Source organism: Polistes fuscatus, unplaced genomic scaffold (assembly GCF_010416935.1).
Source record: "Polistes fuscatus isolate 324 unplaced genomic scaffold, CU_Pfus_HIC Scaffold5, whole genome shotgun sequence".
NCBI classification, from domain to species: domain Eukaryota; kingdom Metazoa; phylum Arthropoda; class Insecta; order Hymenoptera; family Vespidae; genus Polistes; species Polistes fuscatus.
In genome coordinates, this window is record NW_025113129.1 from 12,223,745 (window position 1) to 12,246,064 (window position 22,320).

The following is a 22,320-nucleotide window of genomic DNA, read 5'->3' on the forward strand; positions in this document are numbered from 1 at the left end:
ACTTAACGGCTATCTTACAACGTATATCCTAACGATAATGAAATGTAAATGCGTTTATAGGACTTAACAGAAAGAGAGAGAGAGAGAAAGAATTTTTCTCAGAGGTAGGAGGACGTTGTTATCTGTTCAGTCGCAGTTCATTCGAGCATTCGTGGCTTCGAGCATCGCGTGCGACTCGTTCTCGAGGAAAAAAAAAAAGAGAAAAAAACCATCGATTTCTCGAAACGCCCTCGGAACTATCGCATTTTCTTCTTCTTCTTCTTCTTCCTCCAACTAACATTTCTTTTTTCTTTTTCTTTTTACTCAGCGAAGCCTAGAGGCTAAGGTAATACCTTAACGGAATTACGTAAAGAGAAGAGAGGTCTTAGGAGGATCGTACCGGTAGGTAAATCGAATGTGCACATCGACGTGCGCCACGCGACCTAATAGAATGCATATTTCACACGTATGCACGTAATAATAATATACGCGTTATACATTACTGAACTCAGCGATTACGTTCTATTATTCTTAATTATACCATAAAAGTGTTAGTTTTACAAAAAGTCTCATTACTGAGGAACGAGATCGCAAGGTTAATTACACCTCTGAGCGTTACATAGAGAAACAAATGGTACGTACATAGCATATACATACGATTTATTATAATATATCCATTTCAATATCATTGAAGCTCCTTATCCCGGACGAAGTTTCACTAAGATAACGTATGATTTTATGTATATCGAAAGAGAATATGTTCCAGTGTGAAGATAAAGAGAAGTAGAACAGCAGAAGGCAAAGTTTAATCGTATGGATTTGAAACTTCTCAAACCTAGCGCATTGTCTCTCTCTCTCTATATATATATATATCATTCTATCCTTCTCTCTCTCTCTCTCTCTCTCTATCTTTACGTTCTCGTACGCGTATTAACTTCGTCACAAAAGTTAGTATCAGTCGTCGAATACAATGAATCAGAATACACCCACTGGTATAACGGTGTGCAAGGCCAAATTTATTCCAACGTCGCACCATCGATTTCGGATTATGTTGCCTTAAGACTTGAATAATATTCATAGGTTGCACTGTTATGATTTCAATATTCTCCAGGAGGTATCTCTTTCTTTTTCTTTCTTACGCGTTACCCCCTCCCTCTCTCTCTTTCTTTCTCTCGTTTTTCCTTTTACGAAGAGAAGAAAAATCACTACGGTCTAACACGATCCGTTCGTGATAAACCCCTCGGCTTCCGTCGAGAATATAATCTAATAAACGCAAAACCCCCAAGTTCTTCTCGATTATTGGAAACCACCCTTTTTTTAAGAGATCGACCTACGTAGGACTTTACGCGTGTCTTATTTTTCCTATTCTTCTCTCGTTTCGACTCTCCCGAGTTAGAATATTATTTTACGAACAAAATAATATGACAAAATTTGATTTATTTTTTCCATACATCTAGCGAATAATTTCGAATAGACTTTTTAATTCGATTTTATACACGCAAAAAAAAAATAAAAAAGAAAAAAGAAAGGAATAATTTGTCTTCGTTTTTACGAAATCATTAGATACGAAAAGTATATCTAAGGAAAAAGTTTTCGAGAAGATGAAAAGAGAGAAGAGAGAAACAGGGGATAAAGGCAAAGGGATAAGGTTCCGAAGTGAGATATTATTACTCAAAGCCCTTTTATCTAAAGAGAAACTAAGATACGGGCACTAAAAGCCAAAATCCATGAACTTTTGCAGTCCCCTATATTCTCTCTTAGAGAAATAATTAATGAAAGAAAAAAGGTTTGCGAAGAGTGTAATGTCTACCGCGTGAGAATTGGGATCTAACGAAAACCTTGACCGCTTTTTCGAAGGGTTCAACTTTTTTCTTAACTTCGAAATAGAGAAATATAGTAAAAGTGTATTAGAAGAAAGGATGTTTGAAACTAACTCGTCAAATGTTATCGTCGTTGAAAGATGGTACGAAAAAAAGTCTTCCTACCAATGCGATGATACCGAGTGAACAAAAAACAAAACAAAATAATAAAATATAATACAAAAATACAAAGTTAGGAAAAATCTATCGTTCGATGATAACGATTTTTCTTTCTTTTTATCTCTCTCTCTCTCTCACTCACTCACACACTTTCTTTCGTAATTTTCTCTTTAAGAATCGGGACAAAAGATATGCCGCCTTCGTCCCGTACAACTTAGAGCAAATCTCAAGGGAAATTTTAACCTCCGAAGCAGATGTTAAATGCGAAGTTAACTTCGCCGAAGTGATGTCCCCCGCCTACTATTTCCCCCCCTCCCCCCACTATTCTCTCCTTGTGTTTTCCTTTTATCCTTCTCTCTCTCTTTCTCTCACTTCTCACTCACTCTTTTTCTCGTCTTATTCATTTCAATATTCTTCCATCCCCTCCCTTTCTGATTTTTCTATTCTTTCCTCTCTCACTCTCTCTCTCTCTTTCTCTCATTCTTTTTATATCTTCTCGAGAGACACTTTCCTTCAGCGTACCTATTCCGAACAAATGGCGAGACAAAAAAGACGTCGCGGATCAAGGCACGGGTACACCGTGGATAAGAGGAAGAGAATGACGGGGGTAAGGGGTGAAGGGGTGAGGAGGGGCTGAAGAGGATGAGAAAAGTGCAAGGAGTGGAACGGGAAGGCGGCTGTCGTTGGAAAAGAATTACAAGTGGCTCGCCCCGCTGCATCTCGATGAATCTCAAATTATTCGTCTCCCATGAAGACACAAGTGTTTCTCTCTCTCTCTCTCTCTCTCTTTCTCTCTTTCTTTCTTTCTCTTATTTTCTCGTTCCCATCTTCTCTACTTCTACTTCTACTTCTACTTTTCTTCTTTCTCTTCGTGTTCTTCTTGTTCCTCTTCCGAGCGACTTCTATCAATACGAAATAAATGGAAAGAGAAACACAGCTACGGTAAACTTGGCCGTGTAGTGACGTCGAGTGCAACGGCACGAACAACGTAGTCGTACGAGCTGTACGTCGACGTCGACGACGACGACGACGACGATGGTGGCGAGTTTCGCGTAGTCGATAGAAACAATTTTCTTCGCTTGCGTGCACGCGCAAGAAGCAAAGAAGTAAAGTTAGATTTTTCTCCTTTCACGAACTTTTCTTTTCTTTTCTTTTCTTTTTTTTCTCGTTTCTTTTCTTTTCTTTTCGTTTCTTTTCGTTTCTTTTTTTTTCCTTTTTACTTTCGTGTTTCTCTTCAAACACTTTTCACCCCCCTTATTTATAAACATATCCGACGATAGAAGCCAACGGGGTGAATTACTTTTCTCCCCCCCCGAAATTGATCGGAACGAAAGAATTATAGAAAGAAATGTTAGATGGATATAATATAAGATGCATTAGATAAATATTTCGAGATAAGCGTCGCGTATGGTCAAGAGTTTTCTTTTTTTTGTTTGCTACGGGTTAACGCATATCCAATATTAACGATGATTCTTCTAACTAAAAAAAAATAGAAAGGAAGAAAGAAAAAGCGGGCTGCGGAAAAGTGCGAGGTGAAATGAAAGGGGTAAGAGGGGTAGTAGATGCGACTAATTTGCATTATTCTTTTGTATTCATTTCCAGTTGGCGTGAGTGTACCGAGCGAATAATCCCAGCAGACACGGATAAGCGTATATATTAACGATTCTCTAGCAAAAAGCGGTTGCTCATGTGATGGTGGTGGTGGTGGTGGTCATAGTCGTACGCGTTCAACCGCGTTTCATATCTGCTACATTATTTACCCCCTGTACACCGAGAGAGCGCATAATATCCAAATTAACTAATCAGCTTTAAATTTCAGTGAAGCGAGAGATCTATCTCTCTCTCTCTCTTACTTTTTTTATCATAGGATAAACCGATAAAACTTATTGTAAAAATTCGGAAGCATTGGCAACGTCTATTTACAAAAAAAAAGTAATATACTTTGATATAACAAAACGTGATCTTTCATTTCCATAATTTCTTCCTATAACATAATCGTTCTATTAAACAAATTACATCTCTAATAAAAACAAAGTAATCGTTTCGTTAGATCAAACAACCAAATAATTATACCCCGTGAAATAAGATTTAAAAAATCTTTTCCCATAGATACGAATTCGTTTGTTGCAAATACCAATCTGCGGAGATTTTCTTTCTGACCCAATTTTGTTTTTGTGCTGATAATGACGGGTATCGATAAAAAGAATTAATAAAAGATCAACGAGAGAAAAAAAACGAAAGAAGAAAAAGATACAAAATAGAGGAGAATAAAAGAGTAGTATATTTGGTGGTTTTGAAAAGAGGGTCCTTTCTATGGGAACGTGTTATTACTCGAAAATATACGTCGTCGTCGTCGTCTACGCAATCCTGTGATGCATTGCGCGTTCAGCAACGATCACCAGGCGAGACGCCCTCTCTGGGATTCGAAATTCTTTCTCTCTCTCTCTCTCACTCACTCTCTCTCTCTCTCGTTCCCTTCTATCCGCCCTTCGTTCGAGATTGCGAGTATCTACCATAGCTACCTAACCCGACTATCCTTTTGCTCTCTCGCTTTTCGACAAATGGCCACAATTACGTACATGTGCTAATACATGGCCCACACTGCCAGTTGAGACTACCTCTCTCAGTCTCTCTCTCTCTCTCTCTCTTTCTCTTTCTCATTCTCTCTTTAGAAGAGAACAAAGTGCAGTACCACGAATTGCCGTTTACTCTCGATGTTCTTGTCCAATACTGCATCCCACCATCTCATATACCCTCTCTCTCTCTCTCTCTTTTTCACTGTGTTTTTTATTTTTTTTTTCTTGATCCTTTCGTTGGATGTACCCTCGATGCAACCCCTCCCTAAAGAGAGAAAGCAACAGAAACTCGTTGCTCGTCGACGTGTTATCCACGATGGAACAAAACGGGCCATCGCTTACGAGCTGGGTCGTCGTCGCGCTTTCTCAAGCTGTCGTCGTGATTCTTTACTTTTCTTTACTTTTTTCCCCCATTTTCTTTTCTTTTTCTTTTCACCCCGCCCTTCCTCTCTCTCTCTATCTCTATCTCGTTCTCTTTCTCGCTCCTTCTCGTTCTTTGCGGCGGTACTCGCGTTGAGAAGAAAAAGAGTGCGAGAAAAAGACTAGGGAAAGATACACGGGGGTGGGGGTGGCAGGGGGTGGAGGCGGGGGGGGGAGTCTAAGAAGGAACTAAGTGGTCCGTTGCTTTTTAGAAACGCTTCTGTGTTGTTCTCTTACAACGGACGAAGGTTTTAACGTCTCGCTTTGTCGCATGCTTTTCTTACCACCGAGAGAACGAAGAGGTAAAAAAAAAAAAAGAAAAAAGAAAAAAGAAAAAGAGGAAAAGAAAAATAACAAATAATAGGAAAATAGAAAAATAGAAGAAATAAAAATGGGGAAAGAGGAGAGGAGAAAAAGAAAAAAAAAAAGAGAGAAAGAGATGAACAAACACGGAGCGACGAGTAGAAAGAAGTAAAGCTTCTACGCTTTCGAAGATTTATTCTTCGGATAAAGAAGGATATGTCTGACGATTAGCTTCCACTTTGCATTTGCGTACTTTAAATATAAAGTTTCTCTTTATATTTCTTGCTAAAGCAACAATAAAGGTAGATATAGAGAAAACGAAAAAAAAAAACAAATAAAATAAAATAAATAGAAAAAGAAAAAGGAAAATAAAAATAAAATGAAAATGAAAAAGAAGAAAAGATTCTTAATGCAGATAATGGAGATCGAATACGTTGAAGTAATCCTTTCATTCTATCTCACAGCGATCTCTGCGCTGCACCCGACGATGATTCGTAATCTCATTTGGAAAACAAAAGTGTATACTTGTTTCCACCCTCTCTCTCTCTCTCTTTCTCTCGATCCCATATGCGAATGGGAATTCGATACGCGATAGATACGTAGAACGATGCTCGTTCAGGCAGCGCCAGCAGCCACAGTGCAATAAGGTATTTGCATTCTCCCGTTTGTAATCGTCGTGTATATTACGGCTATCATAGAGCTATCATGCGTCGTTAACATGCGCCGTTACAAGAACATTCCGATAGAAACGAATACTACGATAAGTGCGTCCAGCTACCGTCCTCTCTCTCTCTCTCTCTCTCTCTCTCTCTCGTTTTCTTTTTCTTTTTCTTCCTCTGTTTTTCTCTCTTTATATCCGTGTATCTCTCGGACGTTTTTTTCTTTCTTTCTCTTGTTGTATTCTGCATCATCTCTCTCTCTCTCTCTCTCTCTCTGTGTCTCTGTTTTTCTGTCCCCCGTTTCGTTCCGTTCATTCGTTCGTTCAGAATGTTACAACAACTTTCCAAAGCTCGTTCTCGTCGCATCTCTACGTTGCTGCACCGACTTCTCCTTCGGCCAGGTTTCTCTCTCTCTTTCTCCGTCTCGTTTCCTCCCGTCCCATTCGTATCTCCAAGTTGGGAGAGGCCGATTTGCATATGCAAATAGTACGATATAAGTAATTAATTCGCAATCAGAGCGGCGTTACCGTTCCGTTATATAGAAGAGATAGATGCAATTCATTACCCATGGCGATATTTACTAATTAGAACCCGCCCTGCTTGCCTGCTTGCCGGTGGGTGGATACCTACCTAACGATTAAAGATTCAGTTCTCGTTAATTATTATTCTTCCGATCTCTTTGACTTTTTTCTTTTTTTCTTTCTCACTTTTCTCTCTAAAGTCTCTTTTATTTTTATTTTTTGTTTTTTTTGTTTTTTTTTTTTTCATAAGATATTGCCTCCGACACGTTTATTCCGATCACGATTCACGCGGGGGATTCTCGATTGTTAATAAATTTGTATTAATAGGAAAACATTCTTCGAGATATTTTAATCGATATTAAAACGAGAAATTGAAATATAATCTTGTTAGGTGCGTAAATGCATAAGATCTTCCTAAGGTGAGTTGTTATACGACAATTTCACGTTCTCTCTCTCTCTCTTTCTCTCTTGTTTGCTATTTATATATCTGTCTCTCGTAATTCTCTCCAAGTCGTAGGATAATTGTTAGAACCTAGGAGCAGGGAATAGTCAAGGAGTAAAAGCTACAGTTGCAGAGTAGCATACTCCAGCCAATCCAAGAGTAGTAATATATTTTAACGTTCTCAGATTTTCGCGCCCCTTTTACTCCTCCTCCTCCTCCCTGTTTCCAGTGTAACGATGTAAGCATTACACTTGGCAATATTCATGGAAGAACTCGCATGACGAATGAGCGCGATTAAAATGAGATAAGGGAGTGCTCGAGAGGAAGACAACTAGGAGCACCGAACCGAATAGATCAAGTTGAGCCTGGAAAACGTTTTTCTTCTTCGTCTAACAAATAGAAGAAGAACAAGAAGAAGAAGAACAAGAAGAAGAACAAGAAATGCTCGACAAAAGGAATCTCTCGTAATTTTTTCAGTTACCTACGTCCTCCTTAAGTTGTTTTCTCGTTTCGTTTTTCGAGCAAAATATAAGGAAAAGAAAGGAAAAAAAAAGAAAAGAAAAGAAAAGAAAAGGAGTAAAAAAAGGAAAAACGGAATAAGAAAACGCACGCGGGTGTACGCTCTCTCGCGTAGCAAATTATGCAAATTGAAAAGGAGAGAAGAAAACGAAGTTTGCTATCACGCACTACGCTCACTCTCGCGCAATATTATGCATGGTAGTATGGAAAGGAGACTGATAGGAGTAGGCAGAAGAGGATTGTAAAGCGAAATACTTTAAAGAGAAGAGCCAGGTAGGATAAGTCGAGAAGACCCGAGAGCAACGAAACAGACAGGTAAAGTCATGTATTAGGGAGTACTGTCTGACGTTCTTGGCAACCGTACCCATTCTCTTCAAGCTCGTCTTCGAATGATTTATTCGGATTCACTATCGTTTAAGCTTAAACAAACGCAGAAGAAGCTTGAGATACTGGTCGGTATATTCACCTGCCTCTCTCTCTCTCCCTCTCTCTCTCTCTTTCTCTGATCCTCCCTCTCTTGTCTCATCCCTTCTCATGTTTATCCTAACCAGCTGACTGACACATATCGCTTATCCATCGAGTCTTCGGAGTACCCGTAGCTCAGCGGGTGGTGGTGGTGATGGTTGTGGTGGTGGTGGTGGTGGTGATGGTGGTTTCCATCCGGCAAGATGACTACCGAGTTTTCAAGATTATTTCTCCTCTAACCCAGACCAACAACTTTAAAACTACTCTTCCGCTTCAGCACCTCTCTTTATATTCTTCAACATTATTGATGATCTTAAAAGGAATATTTCTTTGCGTCGTTTCATCGTAGGTACTATCAATATTTATCTTCTTAGAAATTATCAGGATGAAATATTTTTAAATATTAATTGTAAGTTACAAAATTCTACGAAGAGATTCCTTTGATTCGGTATTACTGAACTTTCAATTTACGCGAACTAAACTTTCGAAATTACTATATATATATATATATATATATACGTTACATTTACATTCGACTAAAGTTTAATTTTTGTTTCGTTTTAATTTTTGACGTTGATATCAAAGATAATGCGTTTTAAGGCTATCGAGAACGATCCTTAATCGTTAAAAGAAAGTAAGAAGGTTGTTATATTGTATGCTAAAAACTCGCCAAGTCCATGAAACTTTCAGCACTATCTTTTCAACGATATTTCCTTCGCCTCCCTTTTTTCGCTCCCTTTTTTTTTTCGCTCCTACTTTTTCTTTTTTTTTTCTTTTTTTTTTCCCTACCTTCTCAATCGTATTTCTCTCGCGAACACACGACCCACGTTGTTACGTCGCAAATAAACGCAGTCTTTTTCTTTCTCGAGAAGAGGAAGTCTCCACCATGGGAATAAATTCTTAAGAATCCTCGAGAGAATCACAGGGAGCGGCGGTGATTTAATAGGCGCTCCGGAGCCCCTGACTTAGGAATTTTCTTCTTCCTTTTTTTTTTTTTTTTTTTTTTCTTTACCCTCCCGAAGCATCATCCAAGTAGGAGAAATCCGTCGAGAGAATGAAAGATAGAGATAAAAGGAAATTGATAGGAAAGGAAAGGAAAGGAAAGGAAAGGAGAAAGGGAAACTCTTTGGCTGACGGGTAAAAAAGCTTAGTGACACTTTTCCAATGACAATTGAAAAAGAAAAAAAGAAAGGGGAGAGAGAGGGAGAGAAAGATTTCAATGCAGTCGCGTTTACGATCAAAGAAACTACGACGATCGGAATTGAGATTCGCGCGCAAGCAACGAGAATTACTACTCGGTACTCATTTAATCGCGTTATAATCAGCGCGTACCTCTCTTGGAATCAGTCCCATCTCTTTTTTCTTTTTTTGTCTCTCAAAGCAGACACAACGATAAGGAGCTTTCCCCTCGAAACGCCCCCCTCCCGTTCTCATTGCTATAGGGAATTAGAAAGGTAGAAGAAGGGCTGCTAATTAGCAGGCAGCAACAGCAGCAGCAGCAGCAGCACCGTATAAACCGCAGGAAGGTAGTTGAAGCGCCGACTCAGATCGACGGCAAGCAACCAGGCAAGCAACCAGGCAACCAGACAGGCAGGCAGGTTGGTCTTAACGTGCTATTCACGCGTGCCACTGTGAAGCTTAATACGCAAGGTTGTACAATCCCCCCCTCCTTCTTGATTAACGGAGTAACGCGATACTCTGGAGACGCCGAAGTAATTGAAAGCCTTACTCGAAGGATGATAGCGATGTTACGGCTAATTAACGCTTACCTATCTATCTTCTGGTTGGTTCTTACGACAACAACGACGACAACGACGACTACGACGACGACGATAGTAGAAGCGGCGTCTACGATGAGCTTAGACAGGTAGAATAGGAAAATTCTTATGGGATTTCATCGCCCTAAGGGTCTCCGTGAGCGGACATTAAATGTCGAATGCTGACAAGTAACACTGTCTCTCTAACTATATAATTTGATTCCTCTGGTATTCCAAGAGCATAAGATGGTATTAGAAAAGTAAGGAATACTCTATATTTTTCGAATCGGAGTCCTCTGTCACTAACAGTTTCCAAGAACTACGACGACTACCACCACCACCACAGCGAATCTCTCGATCGCAGGTACCGTTCACGCGCGGAATGTAATTAACGTTAGTCTGAGGAACATTTATCGGCAAAAACCTACCACCCGATTGCCTTTACTCTCCTCACAGTCCTTTCTCTCCTTTTCACCATCGCCATCACCACCACCACCACCACCACCTTCCGTTTCTTCATCTTTCTCGTGGCTGCTGCCTGTTCCTCGTACTCGCCGTCACGGATAAACTTTCCTTATTACCAAGATCTTTCCTTTTCTATCTATTTCTCTCAGTCTCCCTTACTCTCTCTCTCTCTTTCTCTCTCTTTCTCTTACTTTACGTTTCGCGCGACCGTGAGCTTCGGTTAACGCTCCCACCGTAATTTCTTTCTAATGACCCGAGAACATGGAATTTATTAGTTTCGAAAGATTTTGCCGCGTCTTAGTCGCGAAGAAGCGTTCATAAAATATGATCGATGATGCTTCACTTCGCACCTGTCTCGGACGCGCTCGCTAATTTCTCCTACGAGGATAGAATAAGGAGAGAGAAAAGGAAGAAAGAGAGAGAGAGAGAGAGAGAAAGGCTGAGATAGGAGGATAGTACAAGGACCTTTCTCTCTCTCTCTCTCTCTCTCATTCTTTCTTACCATCTCTTTCCTTACAATTGTTTTTATCTCATAGCGAGAAGTTTTCGAAGGATCGATGCACCGAGCTACTCGTTTTTTCGCGAGTCAAAGACCAGGAAGAATGGAATGGAGAATCTTAAGGATAAAGATGAAAGATATCCCGTCGTGTTCCTTCATACATTCTCGTCTTCTCGACACAGACAGACAGAAAGAGAGAGAGAGAGAGAAAGAAAGAGGATAATAACGTTAGGAAGAATAGAAACTAGAATGTCCAAGCCGCCCACCGTTCGTACATTCGTACATTCGTTCTTATTTCTCGAATGAAGAAGAAGAGCCGGTGGGAACGGGGACGATTTTCTAGCTAGTGGTCTGTTGATTAACGACACGCGAATGGCACACAACGACTTAATCCCTTTGACGTCTGTAGTATTTCCTTTTAACGCACACACGTGTACCGACCGGGGCGCCAGTGGTTTGCTCGCGCGCGAGCGCGCTAGGCGCATTCGTTCTCGCGCTGGCTAGCAATCGTCATCACAATCACCGAGAGACTCGTTTTCTTCGTGTCCCTATGAAAAGAGAGAAGGAGAGAGAGAGAGTGAGATATGAGCACGGTTTAACGTACGAGCTGACAATAGATGCGGAAGCCAAGCCGGGACGACGGCCGACGCGGAGAATGAATGTTACATGAATATAGTATACCGTGTGCTGTTGTACGAGAAGACGACGGTCCACGATTGTTCGCTTACGCGTCGGCGACCAACGCGAACAAGAACACGCACGGGAAAAACATTACTCTACGCGAATTGCCGTAATTCGCCTATACCCATCATCCTTTCTCGTTCACTTCAAAGAACGTCTTAGTTTTCTATATGTCTCTCTTATTTTTCTCTCTCTCTCTCTCTCTCTCTCTCTATCTTTCCTTTAACGGAGAGTAATCTTTTACGTTGTTCGTCTATTTATTTATATATTTACACATATACATATATGTGTGACAAGAGACACGGAAGGAAATCGTAAAACGATTTCAATATGGGATCCTTTTATCCTTACGAAAGAAAATTACTTCTCACCGTTATTCGATCTATGCAAATTGTCCTTCAAAAATTCACACCATGACAAATTTAGATTTAATCTGCAAAGTGTGTAAATTTATTCATTTCTTCTTCTTCTTCCTCTTCTACTACTACTACTACTATCAAAGTTCGGGTTACATTTCTCAATAGATTTCTCAAGCATATAGGAGAACATTCCCTACGTGTTGGGGATTGTTTTTTTTTTCCTTCTTTCTTCTCTCGATTTTGATTGGCCTGTGCGTTAAAGTGATAAGACGTTAGGATAGAATGACAAGGATTTTCCCCCTCTCCCACCTCACATCCCCGAGAAGGAGCCCACCCGATTAAGGTGCAATCATCCGAGACATCGACAGCATTCTCAGTTTCACTCTCCTCTTTTTCTTTTCTCATCCATGTCATTCTCTTTTGCTTCACCCACCACCTACCCCCTTTTCTCCTCACCTCTCCCTCCCTTTCAGTCTTCCTTATCTTTTGCTCTCCTTTCCGCTACTTTCGAAGTAGCATGTTACGATCAACCATCGTCGTCTCCTCTTTACACCACCACTGTTCGAGAATTCCTCTTTGTGACGTTCACATACGTAGGAAAAGGGTAGTTGGGAGGATAGTAGCAGGATACTCCAGGAAGGGCAGAGGGGATTCCGCATGAATTCTCGCGAAGTCGATGTCTGTTGCGGAATTTGGACGAGAGACGACGAGAGTCCGTTGGTCCTCTCCTCTTTGCTGGATTTGATCCGCTCGACCGACTTGAAACTAACGAGAAGCTCTTTTGTCTTTCACTCACTCTCTCTTTCTCTCTCTCTCTTTCTATTTCTTTTTTTTTATCTTTCCACTCCTCGATCCCTCGTTGCCTCTTTTACTCGTTTTTTGCGATATGAATTTCACTCGCGACGATTTTTTGACTCTAAGGGGATCAAAATTGTTTCATCGTTCGAAAATAAATCATTTTTTGGATTATATATCATCGCATAGTTTTTTTTCTTTTTTTTTTTTTAGGTTACAAAAAGATTACAAGAGATTACAAGAGATTACAAAAAAAAAAAAGAGAGAGAGAGAGTAAAATATTTCTTTACGTATTATATTAAATTTGTACGTATTGTTTTTCCACTAACGAACATTTATCCGTTTGTATTAAAGTCGATTAGAAATCATATAGATATTTGGATAAAATAGTTTACAAAAATAAAAGTATTTCAAAGGATATTTGTTTTTTTAGAAATATCAGTCTACGAATATGAGACACCTTTCGTATATTTATTTATAAAGAAATTAGAGCTTAACACAAAAGAAAATATATTTCGTTGGATAGGAAAAAATATTTCATACGAATTGAAAAGAAAAACGCTATTACTTTCATGCAATAAAACGCTTGAACTTGAAAACAAACACGTTGCATTCGATCGGTAGTTGTAGGCGTAGGGGGGGGATGGGATAAGTAGGCAAAGGGTCAATTGCTAGGACTCGAGAGACGATCGCATTATTTCTCGAAGGTCGTTCGTTATTGGCTCGACATGCACCTTTAACCCTCCCCCTCCCCCTCCTCCTCCTCCTCTTCATCCTCCTATCGTCGTCGTTGCGCGTTCGCCTTAAGCGGCCAACGGAAATGTAACTCGCGAAACCGGCCACGGCGAAATCGTCGAAGGTAATCGAACCAAACAGTTTTGCAGTGGAGCTCACCTGGAAACGAATGGCACGATGGAAACAAAGGAAATTACGCAGGGTATCGTCCCTACAGATCGTCGGCGTGCTGGGCCGTGCTGCTGCTGTTGCTGCTGCTGCTGCTCTTCAAGTCGTTCTCCGTGCCTCTTTATTTCAGAGCAATACTCGTGTGTTAAAAATAAGAGTATAAGAATGAAATAAAGGAAGGAAGGAAGGGAGGAAAAGAGAGAGAAAGGGTTGCAGGCAATGGGCAGCAAAATAAACAACAACTACGTACGGAGGGAGAGCAATAACGCGAGTGTAAGAGAAATCTGCGCGTGAGATTCCGTTCTTCGTTAGTGTTGTCAGTAAGGATATAGAAAAGGGATGAGATACGAGATAGAAATAAAGAGAGAGAGAGAAAATAGGGTGGTTAAAAGAAGTAAAACGAGAAGAAGCATCTCCAACATCTAGCTCGCCGAAAAAGGAAGCCGTCCTGCGTGACCAGTCTTTCCTTGCGCACGTTTAACTGACACTGATACTTTACTCAGATATTACTCTTATTCCCTCCTGCAGAGAAGTTAAATTGATTTAAACCTTAGAACAAGTTCGTTCGATGGTAGGAACATTGACGTTGAACAGTGATTTTGATCATTACACTAAGCTGAAAATTAACTAACGAACTTTAAATAAACATCTTACGGTGAGGATTATTGAACGGGGTATGTTAGTCGAATTTCAAATATCAGACGGATAAAAAGATCTAAAGAACAGTACCTTTTGTAAAGGGATGAAAGAGAGAGAGAGAGAGAGAGAGAAGATTGGTTAGTGCGGTAGGCCGGTCTATGGATCGGCAATGCACCCCCCACTGCACCTCCATTCCTACCTAGAGGGTTAGGTACCTAACGTGGCCGTTGTGTGGCTAATGCTCGTTATCTCGACGTGTCGACTATCTAATGGTCCTCCGTAATGGCCGACCCCAACGATATATTGTCCATTTCTCGCAATGCGCGCTAACTCGTCCTCCCAATCTATGGCACTATTCCCGACGGTTATTTTAGCCACGTTACCTCTCTCCCTCCCTCCCTCCCTCTTCGTTCCTCCCTTCCTCTTCCTCTACGAGAGAGTTGCCGTCGATTTGCATAGGGAAATCGCGGAACCCTCTTTGACGTTGCACCCATTGCCGATCCTAGTGCGGTTGCAGTTTACTCTCTCTCTCTCTCTCTCTCTCTCTCTTATTCTGGTCGGGATCCCTCTCTTTACCTCCCTGACTTTCATTCTCTACAATCTCATCTTCTTCTTCTCTCTTTCTTTCGTGGCTCTCACGACTTCCGCTTCGTGCAGTACCGAGGAGTAGGAAAACGATGCCGCCGATTCACCGAGCGAGGGAGACAACAGACAATGCGAAATAAATATCATCCTATCGAGAAACTACGTTTGCTCTAAGGCAAACGTTCTCTTTCTTTTCCTCTTTCGCGGTAGACTTGCAATACAAGAGGAAGAAGAAGAAGAAGAAGGAGAAGATGCGATTGGTAGACGAGCCTCGAGATGTCCTAAGGATGATTACTTGACCGGGAAATATGATGAAATATTAGGAATCGCATTAGAGAGAAAGAAAGAAATAAAGAAAATGAGATAGAGGAATAATTCGATAATGCACTTCTAAAAGAATTGGATATTTTATTTTTGCTCAATGCTACGTCGCCATCGTTGCTCATTTGATCGTTTACTTGAAAAGAGAAATGGTACGATATTGAGGAAAATAAGGAACACGGTATGCTTGGAAAATGTCTTAATTGAAATTTGGTTTAAAAATTAATTACGTAGAATGAAATTAAAATATATTTCATTTATTTTATTAAAATAACATTCGTTATTTTTGATATAAGAAATAATAATTAAATGAATAAGATAGATAAGATTCAAGTGATAGATAAATTTGTATCAATTGAAGTTTCTGAGTGGAGTAACTTTTTGTTTTGGGACTCGTTCAGGATTAAGGACGTGGAAAAGGGTCGACGAATGACTATCGTACTATCGAACCTTTCTAAAAGTAGTCCAATAATCCAAGTCCAGATAAAATAATATTACCATTGCTAAGCTTTTAGGCAGAAAATTATACATCTTACATATAAGTTTGCATTATTACTCAACATAATTATTTTTCAAAATTTCCAAAATATAATTATATATCGTATCATTATATTTAATTTGTTTTATAACCAAAACAAAATATTTACATTGAAACGAAAGATTAAAATAAATAAGAAAAGTGAGAGAAGGGGTACCTCTTGCTTAACTGTATCGAAATTTCTAACGACATTGACAATAAAGAAAACGTTTCTCTTGTTTGTTTATTGAAAACTATAGAGCTCAAGCTTTGATATAAGCTACTCAATTCGTATAAAAGCCTTTCCTCGAAACTCTTTAACTATACTACCTTCTTCTTCTTCTTCTTCTTCTCCGTTCACCTTTATTTATTTCCTTCTCTTTCTTGAACTTTGATTTTATTCACCGAAGAAAGTCAACGAAAAGCACACGGAGAGAGCGAGAAAGAGAGAAAGAGAGAGAGAGAGAGAGGGGGAGGAAAAACGGTAGTTGAAATAAAACATCTCGAGTGCGTCGGGTCAACGAGCTTTCTCACTTAGAAAACCAACCGAATTGAAGACAGGACAATATTTCTCGTATCTTCGGGTTAAATCTTAACGTCACGTAGATTTGCGTTGTATCAAAAACTCGGGTTAAAATTAAACAACATTAAACATAAATTTCGCGCGATAGAAAGAAAGAGAGGAAGAGAGACAGAGAGAGAGAGAGAGAGAGAGATAGAGAGAAGGGAAAGGAAGGGAGACGAATGCTTCTTCGTCTTTTAAGTTCGCAAACAAAAAGAAGTAAGTAAAGTGGCTTCTTCTTCTTTGGAAGAACCATAAATTATGGAAACAATGAAAACGAGTTGTCGTTACGTTCTTCTTCATTCTCTCTCTCTCTCTCTCTCTCTCTGTGTCTCTTTTTCTTTGTCTTTTGTTCTTTTATCATTCTATTTCTATACAAGTCGCGAGCGTGTTCGTTAGAGAGAACACGAAAACCCGTTACGAGGGCAGCAACGTAATAGCGCGCTAATTATCGTGTCCCTTTTTGCGTCTAGTCGGACATACAAGGTTCGACACAAGGGGGGTGGGATGGGCGGACAACGGGGGGAACAGAGGGAATCCAGATATTTCATCACTAAATACGAATTCTATCAAACGCCTTTTTTGAATAGCTATACATCATTACTGACAACGTAATATATTGTATGGTATAATAATCCACCACGACGGTGGTGGTGTACCCACGTATTATTAACGTTAATTTGGGGTTTAGGTTGTTCGGCCCTTCATTCCGAAAACGCATCAGGTATATCATCCGACAATTAGCTTCGAAACTGCACACCTTCGAAAGATAATAAGAGCAACATGAGTGTTTTAATCGACAGGGGTACCCGCGATAATCACGATATCGTGCTTCGACGAAATTCTCTTTGGTCGTTTCTTTCGTGATTAGTAAAAAAGAAGAAGAAGAAGAAGAAGGACGAAAAAAAAAAGAAAAACGGGCAGGGGAAAAAAGGGATAGAAGGGAAGACAAAAAGTAGCGAGATAAAATGTAAGAGGAGGCTATGTGGACTGAGGGGGGGGTAGGGCAAGGGATCGAACGTTATAGGAGGTCCAAGAGAGCAATAAGAAGCTTTCTGTTACGAACAACTTGCTCGTATTTCAAGCCCTTCGTAGCCTTCGATCAGATAGAAGAATGATTTCTCACGATGTTCGTGTTTTCTTTTTTTGTTTCAGGTAAGTTGCCAGAAAAATCGAGAGAGACATAATCGTCGTTCCTACTACTATTCGACAATATTGGTAGGATTACTGGGAACCTTTCGTAAGTAAATATGTTTAGGATCTAGTTGTAGGATATTAAATTCGACCATATACCTCGGTAACCACGATAAGAGTTAGTTCATGTATCCTCCATCATGAGAAAGATGCGGATGATACGTGTTCGTTTCCATCTAGCTCTGACATAAGCTCGAAACGTCGAGCCATCTGTCGGCTTTACGAGACAAAGCCTCGGTATGACACTTGTTACGCAAATACGATGCTATTATTTTTCCCGTCGCGGGGACTAGTGTCCGTTAAAAACGACTACCATACTCTCACGAACAACCAACTCTCTATATTTCTGTTTCTACGGAATGAGAACGCGATTCGTATAGAGTCGCGAGGGAAATATTTTTTGAACGGGCCCACCCAATGTCCCCCCCTCCCTCTGCTAACCCTCCCCCACCTTCCCCTTTCTCCTATAGCCTCGTTCTCTTCCTATTCCTCTCATCCAATTGCGTCACTCGGCTACCTTCAAAATTAAAATATGAGTTACGTTCGAGAAGGGACACGCACACACGCGCGCGCGCGCGCGTCCACGAAAATAATCAAGTTCGTACGAGAGAGTACGATAAAACGAAACGAAACATATTCCCATTCGTTTCCAACCCGTTGGACAAATAAAAATGATTACGTTATCGTTGCGAGCCACAGGCGTTTTATTTGGCATTTGCAAAATGCGTTATACCGCTGTGCACTATGTAGATGTAATGACTCTTGTTTAATCTTCCTACTGGTATAAATTTCTATATTTCGAGCCGAACGAAAACGAAAACTATTTTCGAATTCTCGAATTCTCGAATGACACCTATTATCGTCATCACAAACGATTCTCTTTAACGTTTAAATTTATTTTATTTTATTTGTATTCAACATCGAATCGTATTCGTTTTTTTAGAAAAGAAAATTGTAATAACGTTAGATTTGAAAATGTTAGATTTCGTATTATCGCGAAATCATTGATCAGAGAGATACGAGTCAATTAAATGCAATTGCAACGTAACGCATTGTATGACAGCCCGAACGACGAGTTCGCATCTCGTATCCCCCAATTTCACGGTTACCTTCATATCGAACGAAGCGTGACGGCAGAGGTTCGGTCCGTTTTATCTGACATTTTTCTTACTCGGCACGCGAACCCAGTCAAGCTTCTTTAATTCGCGAGATATCGATATAACACAAAATCGAATTTCCGATAATGACAAACTATACGCTTCGAAAATCATCGTATATTTCGAAATTTAACTTGTAAATACCTCGTGACCGATTTGAAATTTATTTAAAAAAAAAAAAAAAACATACACAATCGTACATTATAATACGATAAAATGATACGTACACGTGTTTCCGCGTCTATCGAAATATCTACTTTAAATTCATTTCGAAGTACACGTATTCTCTCAAAAGTTGGAAATAGGAGCGAACTATAACTCGCACCGAGCGTGCCGACCACGGTATTACGTTTTCCGACGAGATTCGTTCGGGTGTGTTTATCCGTTTGTATACTGGCAAAAACGAAAATCCTCGAGAGAAAGAGTGATAAAGTAAGGTAGAAAGAGAGAGAGAGAGAGAGAGAACACGGGCGTCGACGGCAAAACGTGAATTAACTAGAACCTGCGGAGCGACGAGCATAGAAATAGGAATTGGCGGTGAGAGAAGGAACGAGAGAAAAAGGTAGAGAAAGAGAGAGAAGTGGTTGGGGGAACAGAAACCGGTGAAAATCGCTGCTTTACGCGGATCATAAAAGTTACAAGAGGGCGGGAAACGCGGTGCTCGACTTCCCACTCCATCTTTTTTCTCTCCCCTTCTCTCTATCTCTCTCTCTCTCTCTCAAATAGTCATAGTGCGCGTAGGTCAGAGCAACGAGCTACAGCAACGGCGGCAGCGTTGGGAATAGTTTGCCAACTCGTTGAGGGAGACTCGAACTCGATAGTGGCTAGCTCGAGGGGGCCGAAGCTTCGAGTTGGTCGGTTGGCTTTGCCCGGTTAAGCTGGTTTCTCTTCTTTCTTTCCTTCCTTTCTCAATTCGACTTCCTCTTCCTCCTCCTCCTCCTCCGCCACCGCCTTCTTCTTCTTCTTCTTCGTCGCTCGACAAAACCGCACACTTGTTTTTGCACTTTTACATCAAACGTCGATCGTCCGAGGCAACTCGATATCTTCCTTTCTTCCTCTTCTTCCTCGATCCTCGTTTCCTCATCCTCTTCCCTCTGTATCCGTGACTGCGAACCAGCCAAGGAAAACGAAAGGGAGGCTAACCGAGCAGTGATTTCTACGAGAGAGAGAGAGAGAGAGAAAGAGAAAGAAACTGAGCATCGAACCCGGTAGTGATGCGGCAATCACAGGATTGTTACATATACCACCATAGTTCCAACACACAGCATCAGGCACTCGGTATTAGTTCTCTGTATTTCCTACTATTTTCTTTCCCTTTATTTCTATCCTGTAACCTTCCATCTTCGAGTTAGCTTTGCGATGTCCGCCTACTACTATTCTACTCCCTAGCAGGATACGTCGGTTTACAGCTGTGATGTCACCAATTTCTAGCGTACACGTGCCACGAATCTCGGTCAACGATTTTTCACAGAATCCTTCTCTCTCATCCTATTCACCAAGAATTCGTCTTTTTCGCGAAATGAATCTCTCTCTCTCTCTCTCTCTCTCTCTTTATTTCTTCCAACAGTAAGAAAACGACCATTTCAAACAATATAGGATTAGGAGCTAGATCCTCGAGCTTTTCTATCCTGAAAAGACGTTTTCTACTGACCCCCCTCCCTTCCCCCAAGTTGCACTACGTTCTCTTTCATGAACTATGCCAGAATAGTTTGGAAATTCTTGTGGTTTTTCTTTACCCAGACCAATTGTTCTCCGAGTATATCTTTCGCACGTTTTTGATACAATTGTCTACGAGATTTGACTTTCCACTTGAAATCTTACGTTTCTTATCATCGTAGTACTTTACGTTTTAATACTCTTTGACACGGTCTTGAGATTTTTTAACTTGAGTTTACATTATGTTAGGTAGATGTAACATCGATAAAACATATGTCGAATCCGGTCTTTACGAAAAAGGCCAAGCCGATACCGGACGGTACTCGTCTCTTTATTAGGCATACATTCCGAGGAAAAAAAATATTTGCCGGAATAGAACTAGTGACTCTGTGTGTTCAGAAATGGCGGCTACATCGGCGGTGTTATTAACGTCCAAGCAAGCGAGTATAGGCGAGTCCGATCACACATCGGCTTCGTGATAAATCGCTTCGGTTGCTTCTTTCCTAACCTCCTCTTTCACCGTTCGCCATTATGTCTTGTACGTTTCATTACAAATTTCCTTTAATGTCGTTACCCACTCTCTCTCTCTCTCTCTCTTCTTTTTCTTTCTCGATACGTAAGAGGAAAAGATAAAGATAGAAAGATAGAACGAAAGAAAGAAAGAAAGAGGTAAAGGGGGATGCGATCGTCTATATACGCATAATAAAATATGCCAGGACTTAACTCGAATAGATAAAAGGAAGAACGACGATGCGAGCGGCGAAAGAAAAAGGAAAAAAAAAGTAAGAAAAAGGGAAAGGGTCAGGAGAAGGAGGAGGAGGAGGGAGGGAGGTACGAAGGAAATGTATTTATCGTGGAGGAAACGACGTCCCAAGCGGCCGAGTTAAAAGCCAAGCGACTCTCTCTGGTTGGATCCGCGGGATATTAATTCTTGTTACTCATACTCGTATCGACAAAAAGGAAAATAAGTAAGCGAAGAAGAAGAAGAAGACAACGATGACGACGATAGTAGGTTGAAGTAAACTCTTACGATTCTTCGATTGCAAGGGTGGTGATAGACCAGGCTACCTACCTAACCTTGGGAAATACCATTGATGCTTTTAACGTGGCGAACAATAAGTCCTGTAACTTCGAATCGATGAAACTGACAGTTCAAGAGAGAGAGAGAGTGGTTCAACTTCGTTCGGTATTAACGTTTCCTTCGATTCTATCTATCTCGAATAGTATTCATCCTATTCTATCTTTCCTCTCTTTCTAACTATTTTGTTTTCTTTCTTTTAATTCCTCGTTGATCGTTCGGTACGATTCAACGACGACGACGACGACGGGACTTCTCTTCTCTCAAGCGATCGGCTATGAGCGACAACGACGTTGCCTCCCGCGCGTACACGTGCATGTCGTGAATCGTAAGAAAGAGAGGAAAGGTATCTACGTACAGGTAGAGAAAGAGTAGAATGATAGAAAATACTTTCCACCCGATTCTCGAAGGTGGATAAGCAAGCGGATGGTAGTAGCTGGCCTTAGTAGTCGTACGACGCGATTCCTGGCTTATTTACGATATAGAAACCCTCGCAGATCGTTTTCGCTCCGTGTTCGCGTTTGCGGCCCATCGCTAATCAGCCGGTAGGTCGGTTGGTCGGTCGGTCGGTCTGTTGGTTGGTTGGTTGGTTAGTTGGAACGCTATCGCTTCCTATAGTCTGCATCCTGCTGTTGCTATTGCAGTTGCCGTCGATATTGGTGCTACTCCAGCTGCCGGTGCAGCTTCTTGTCTCTTTGTAACTAAGCACTACTACTACTACTACTACTACTACTACTACAGCTATCTAGTATCCACTTCAGAAGGAAGGGGAGTGATATAGGTGTTTGTGCGCGCATATTTATCGTTAGCTAACCGCTACGATGATACACGGTTGCATTCAAGGGTGAGCATTAAGTCCTCCTTCTCCTGGCCATAGTATGTCTATACCTCCTCCGACGTAACCTGCATTATCATCATCGGATTGGTAGCTTGCTAGTAAACGGGGTATGTAGGCTATCGGGTAAAGCTCGAGGGAGACGCGAGAGGGTCAGGACGAATAGAGACGAAGGACGCGAGGAACCTAGACACGATGAACAAGAGAATGTTCTCTTCCTCTTCTCTCGCGTTCTCCCTCTCTCTCACTCTCTCTCTTCCCTAGGTAAATTCAGCCGTTTACGTACACCCCTTGGGCTTGTCATGCGGCGGCTATCGGCCGACCGCGATCGAGAGACCGCCTGTATCCCCCAGACGCCACCTTGTTCTAGGTAGCTATGTCCGATCGGACAGGCATGAGCTCTTGCCGCCGCTTACCACCACGTCTGATATCCCCATTCCGTCTGTCTCTCTTT

The 22,320-nt window shown here is 41.0% G+C and overlaps 2 protein-coding genes across 3 annotated transcripts in view; one reads left to right on the top strand and one right to left on the bottom strand.

Moving 5' to 3' along the window:
- LOC122522559 (autophagy-related protein 16-1) overlaps positions 1–22,320 on the top strand; it is a 374,631-nt gene that overhangs the window by 165,068 nt on the left and 187,243 nt on the right. The gene's annotated exons all lie outside the window — the stretch shown is intronic.
- Positions 1–22,320, bottom strand: part of LOC122522651 — a 58,202-nt gene that overhangs the window by 10,329 nt on the left and 25,553 nt on the right. The window lies entirely within an intron of this gene.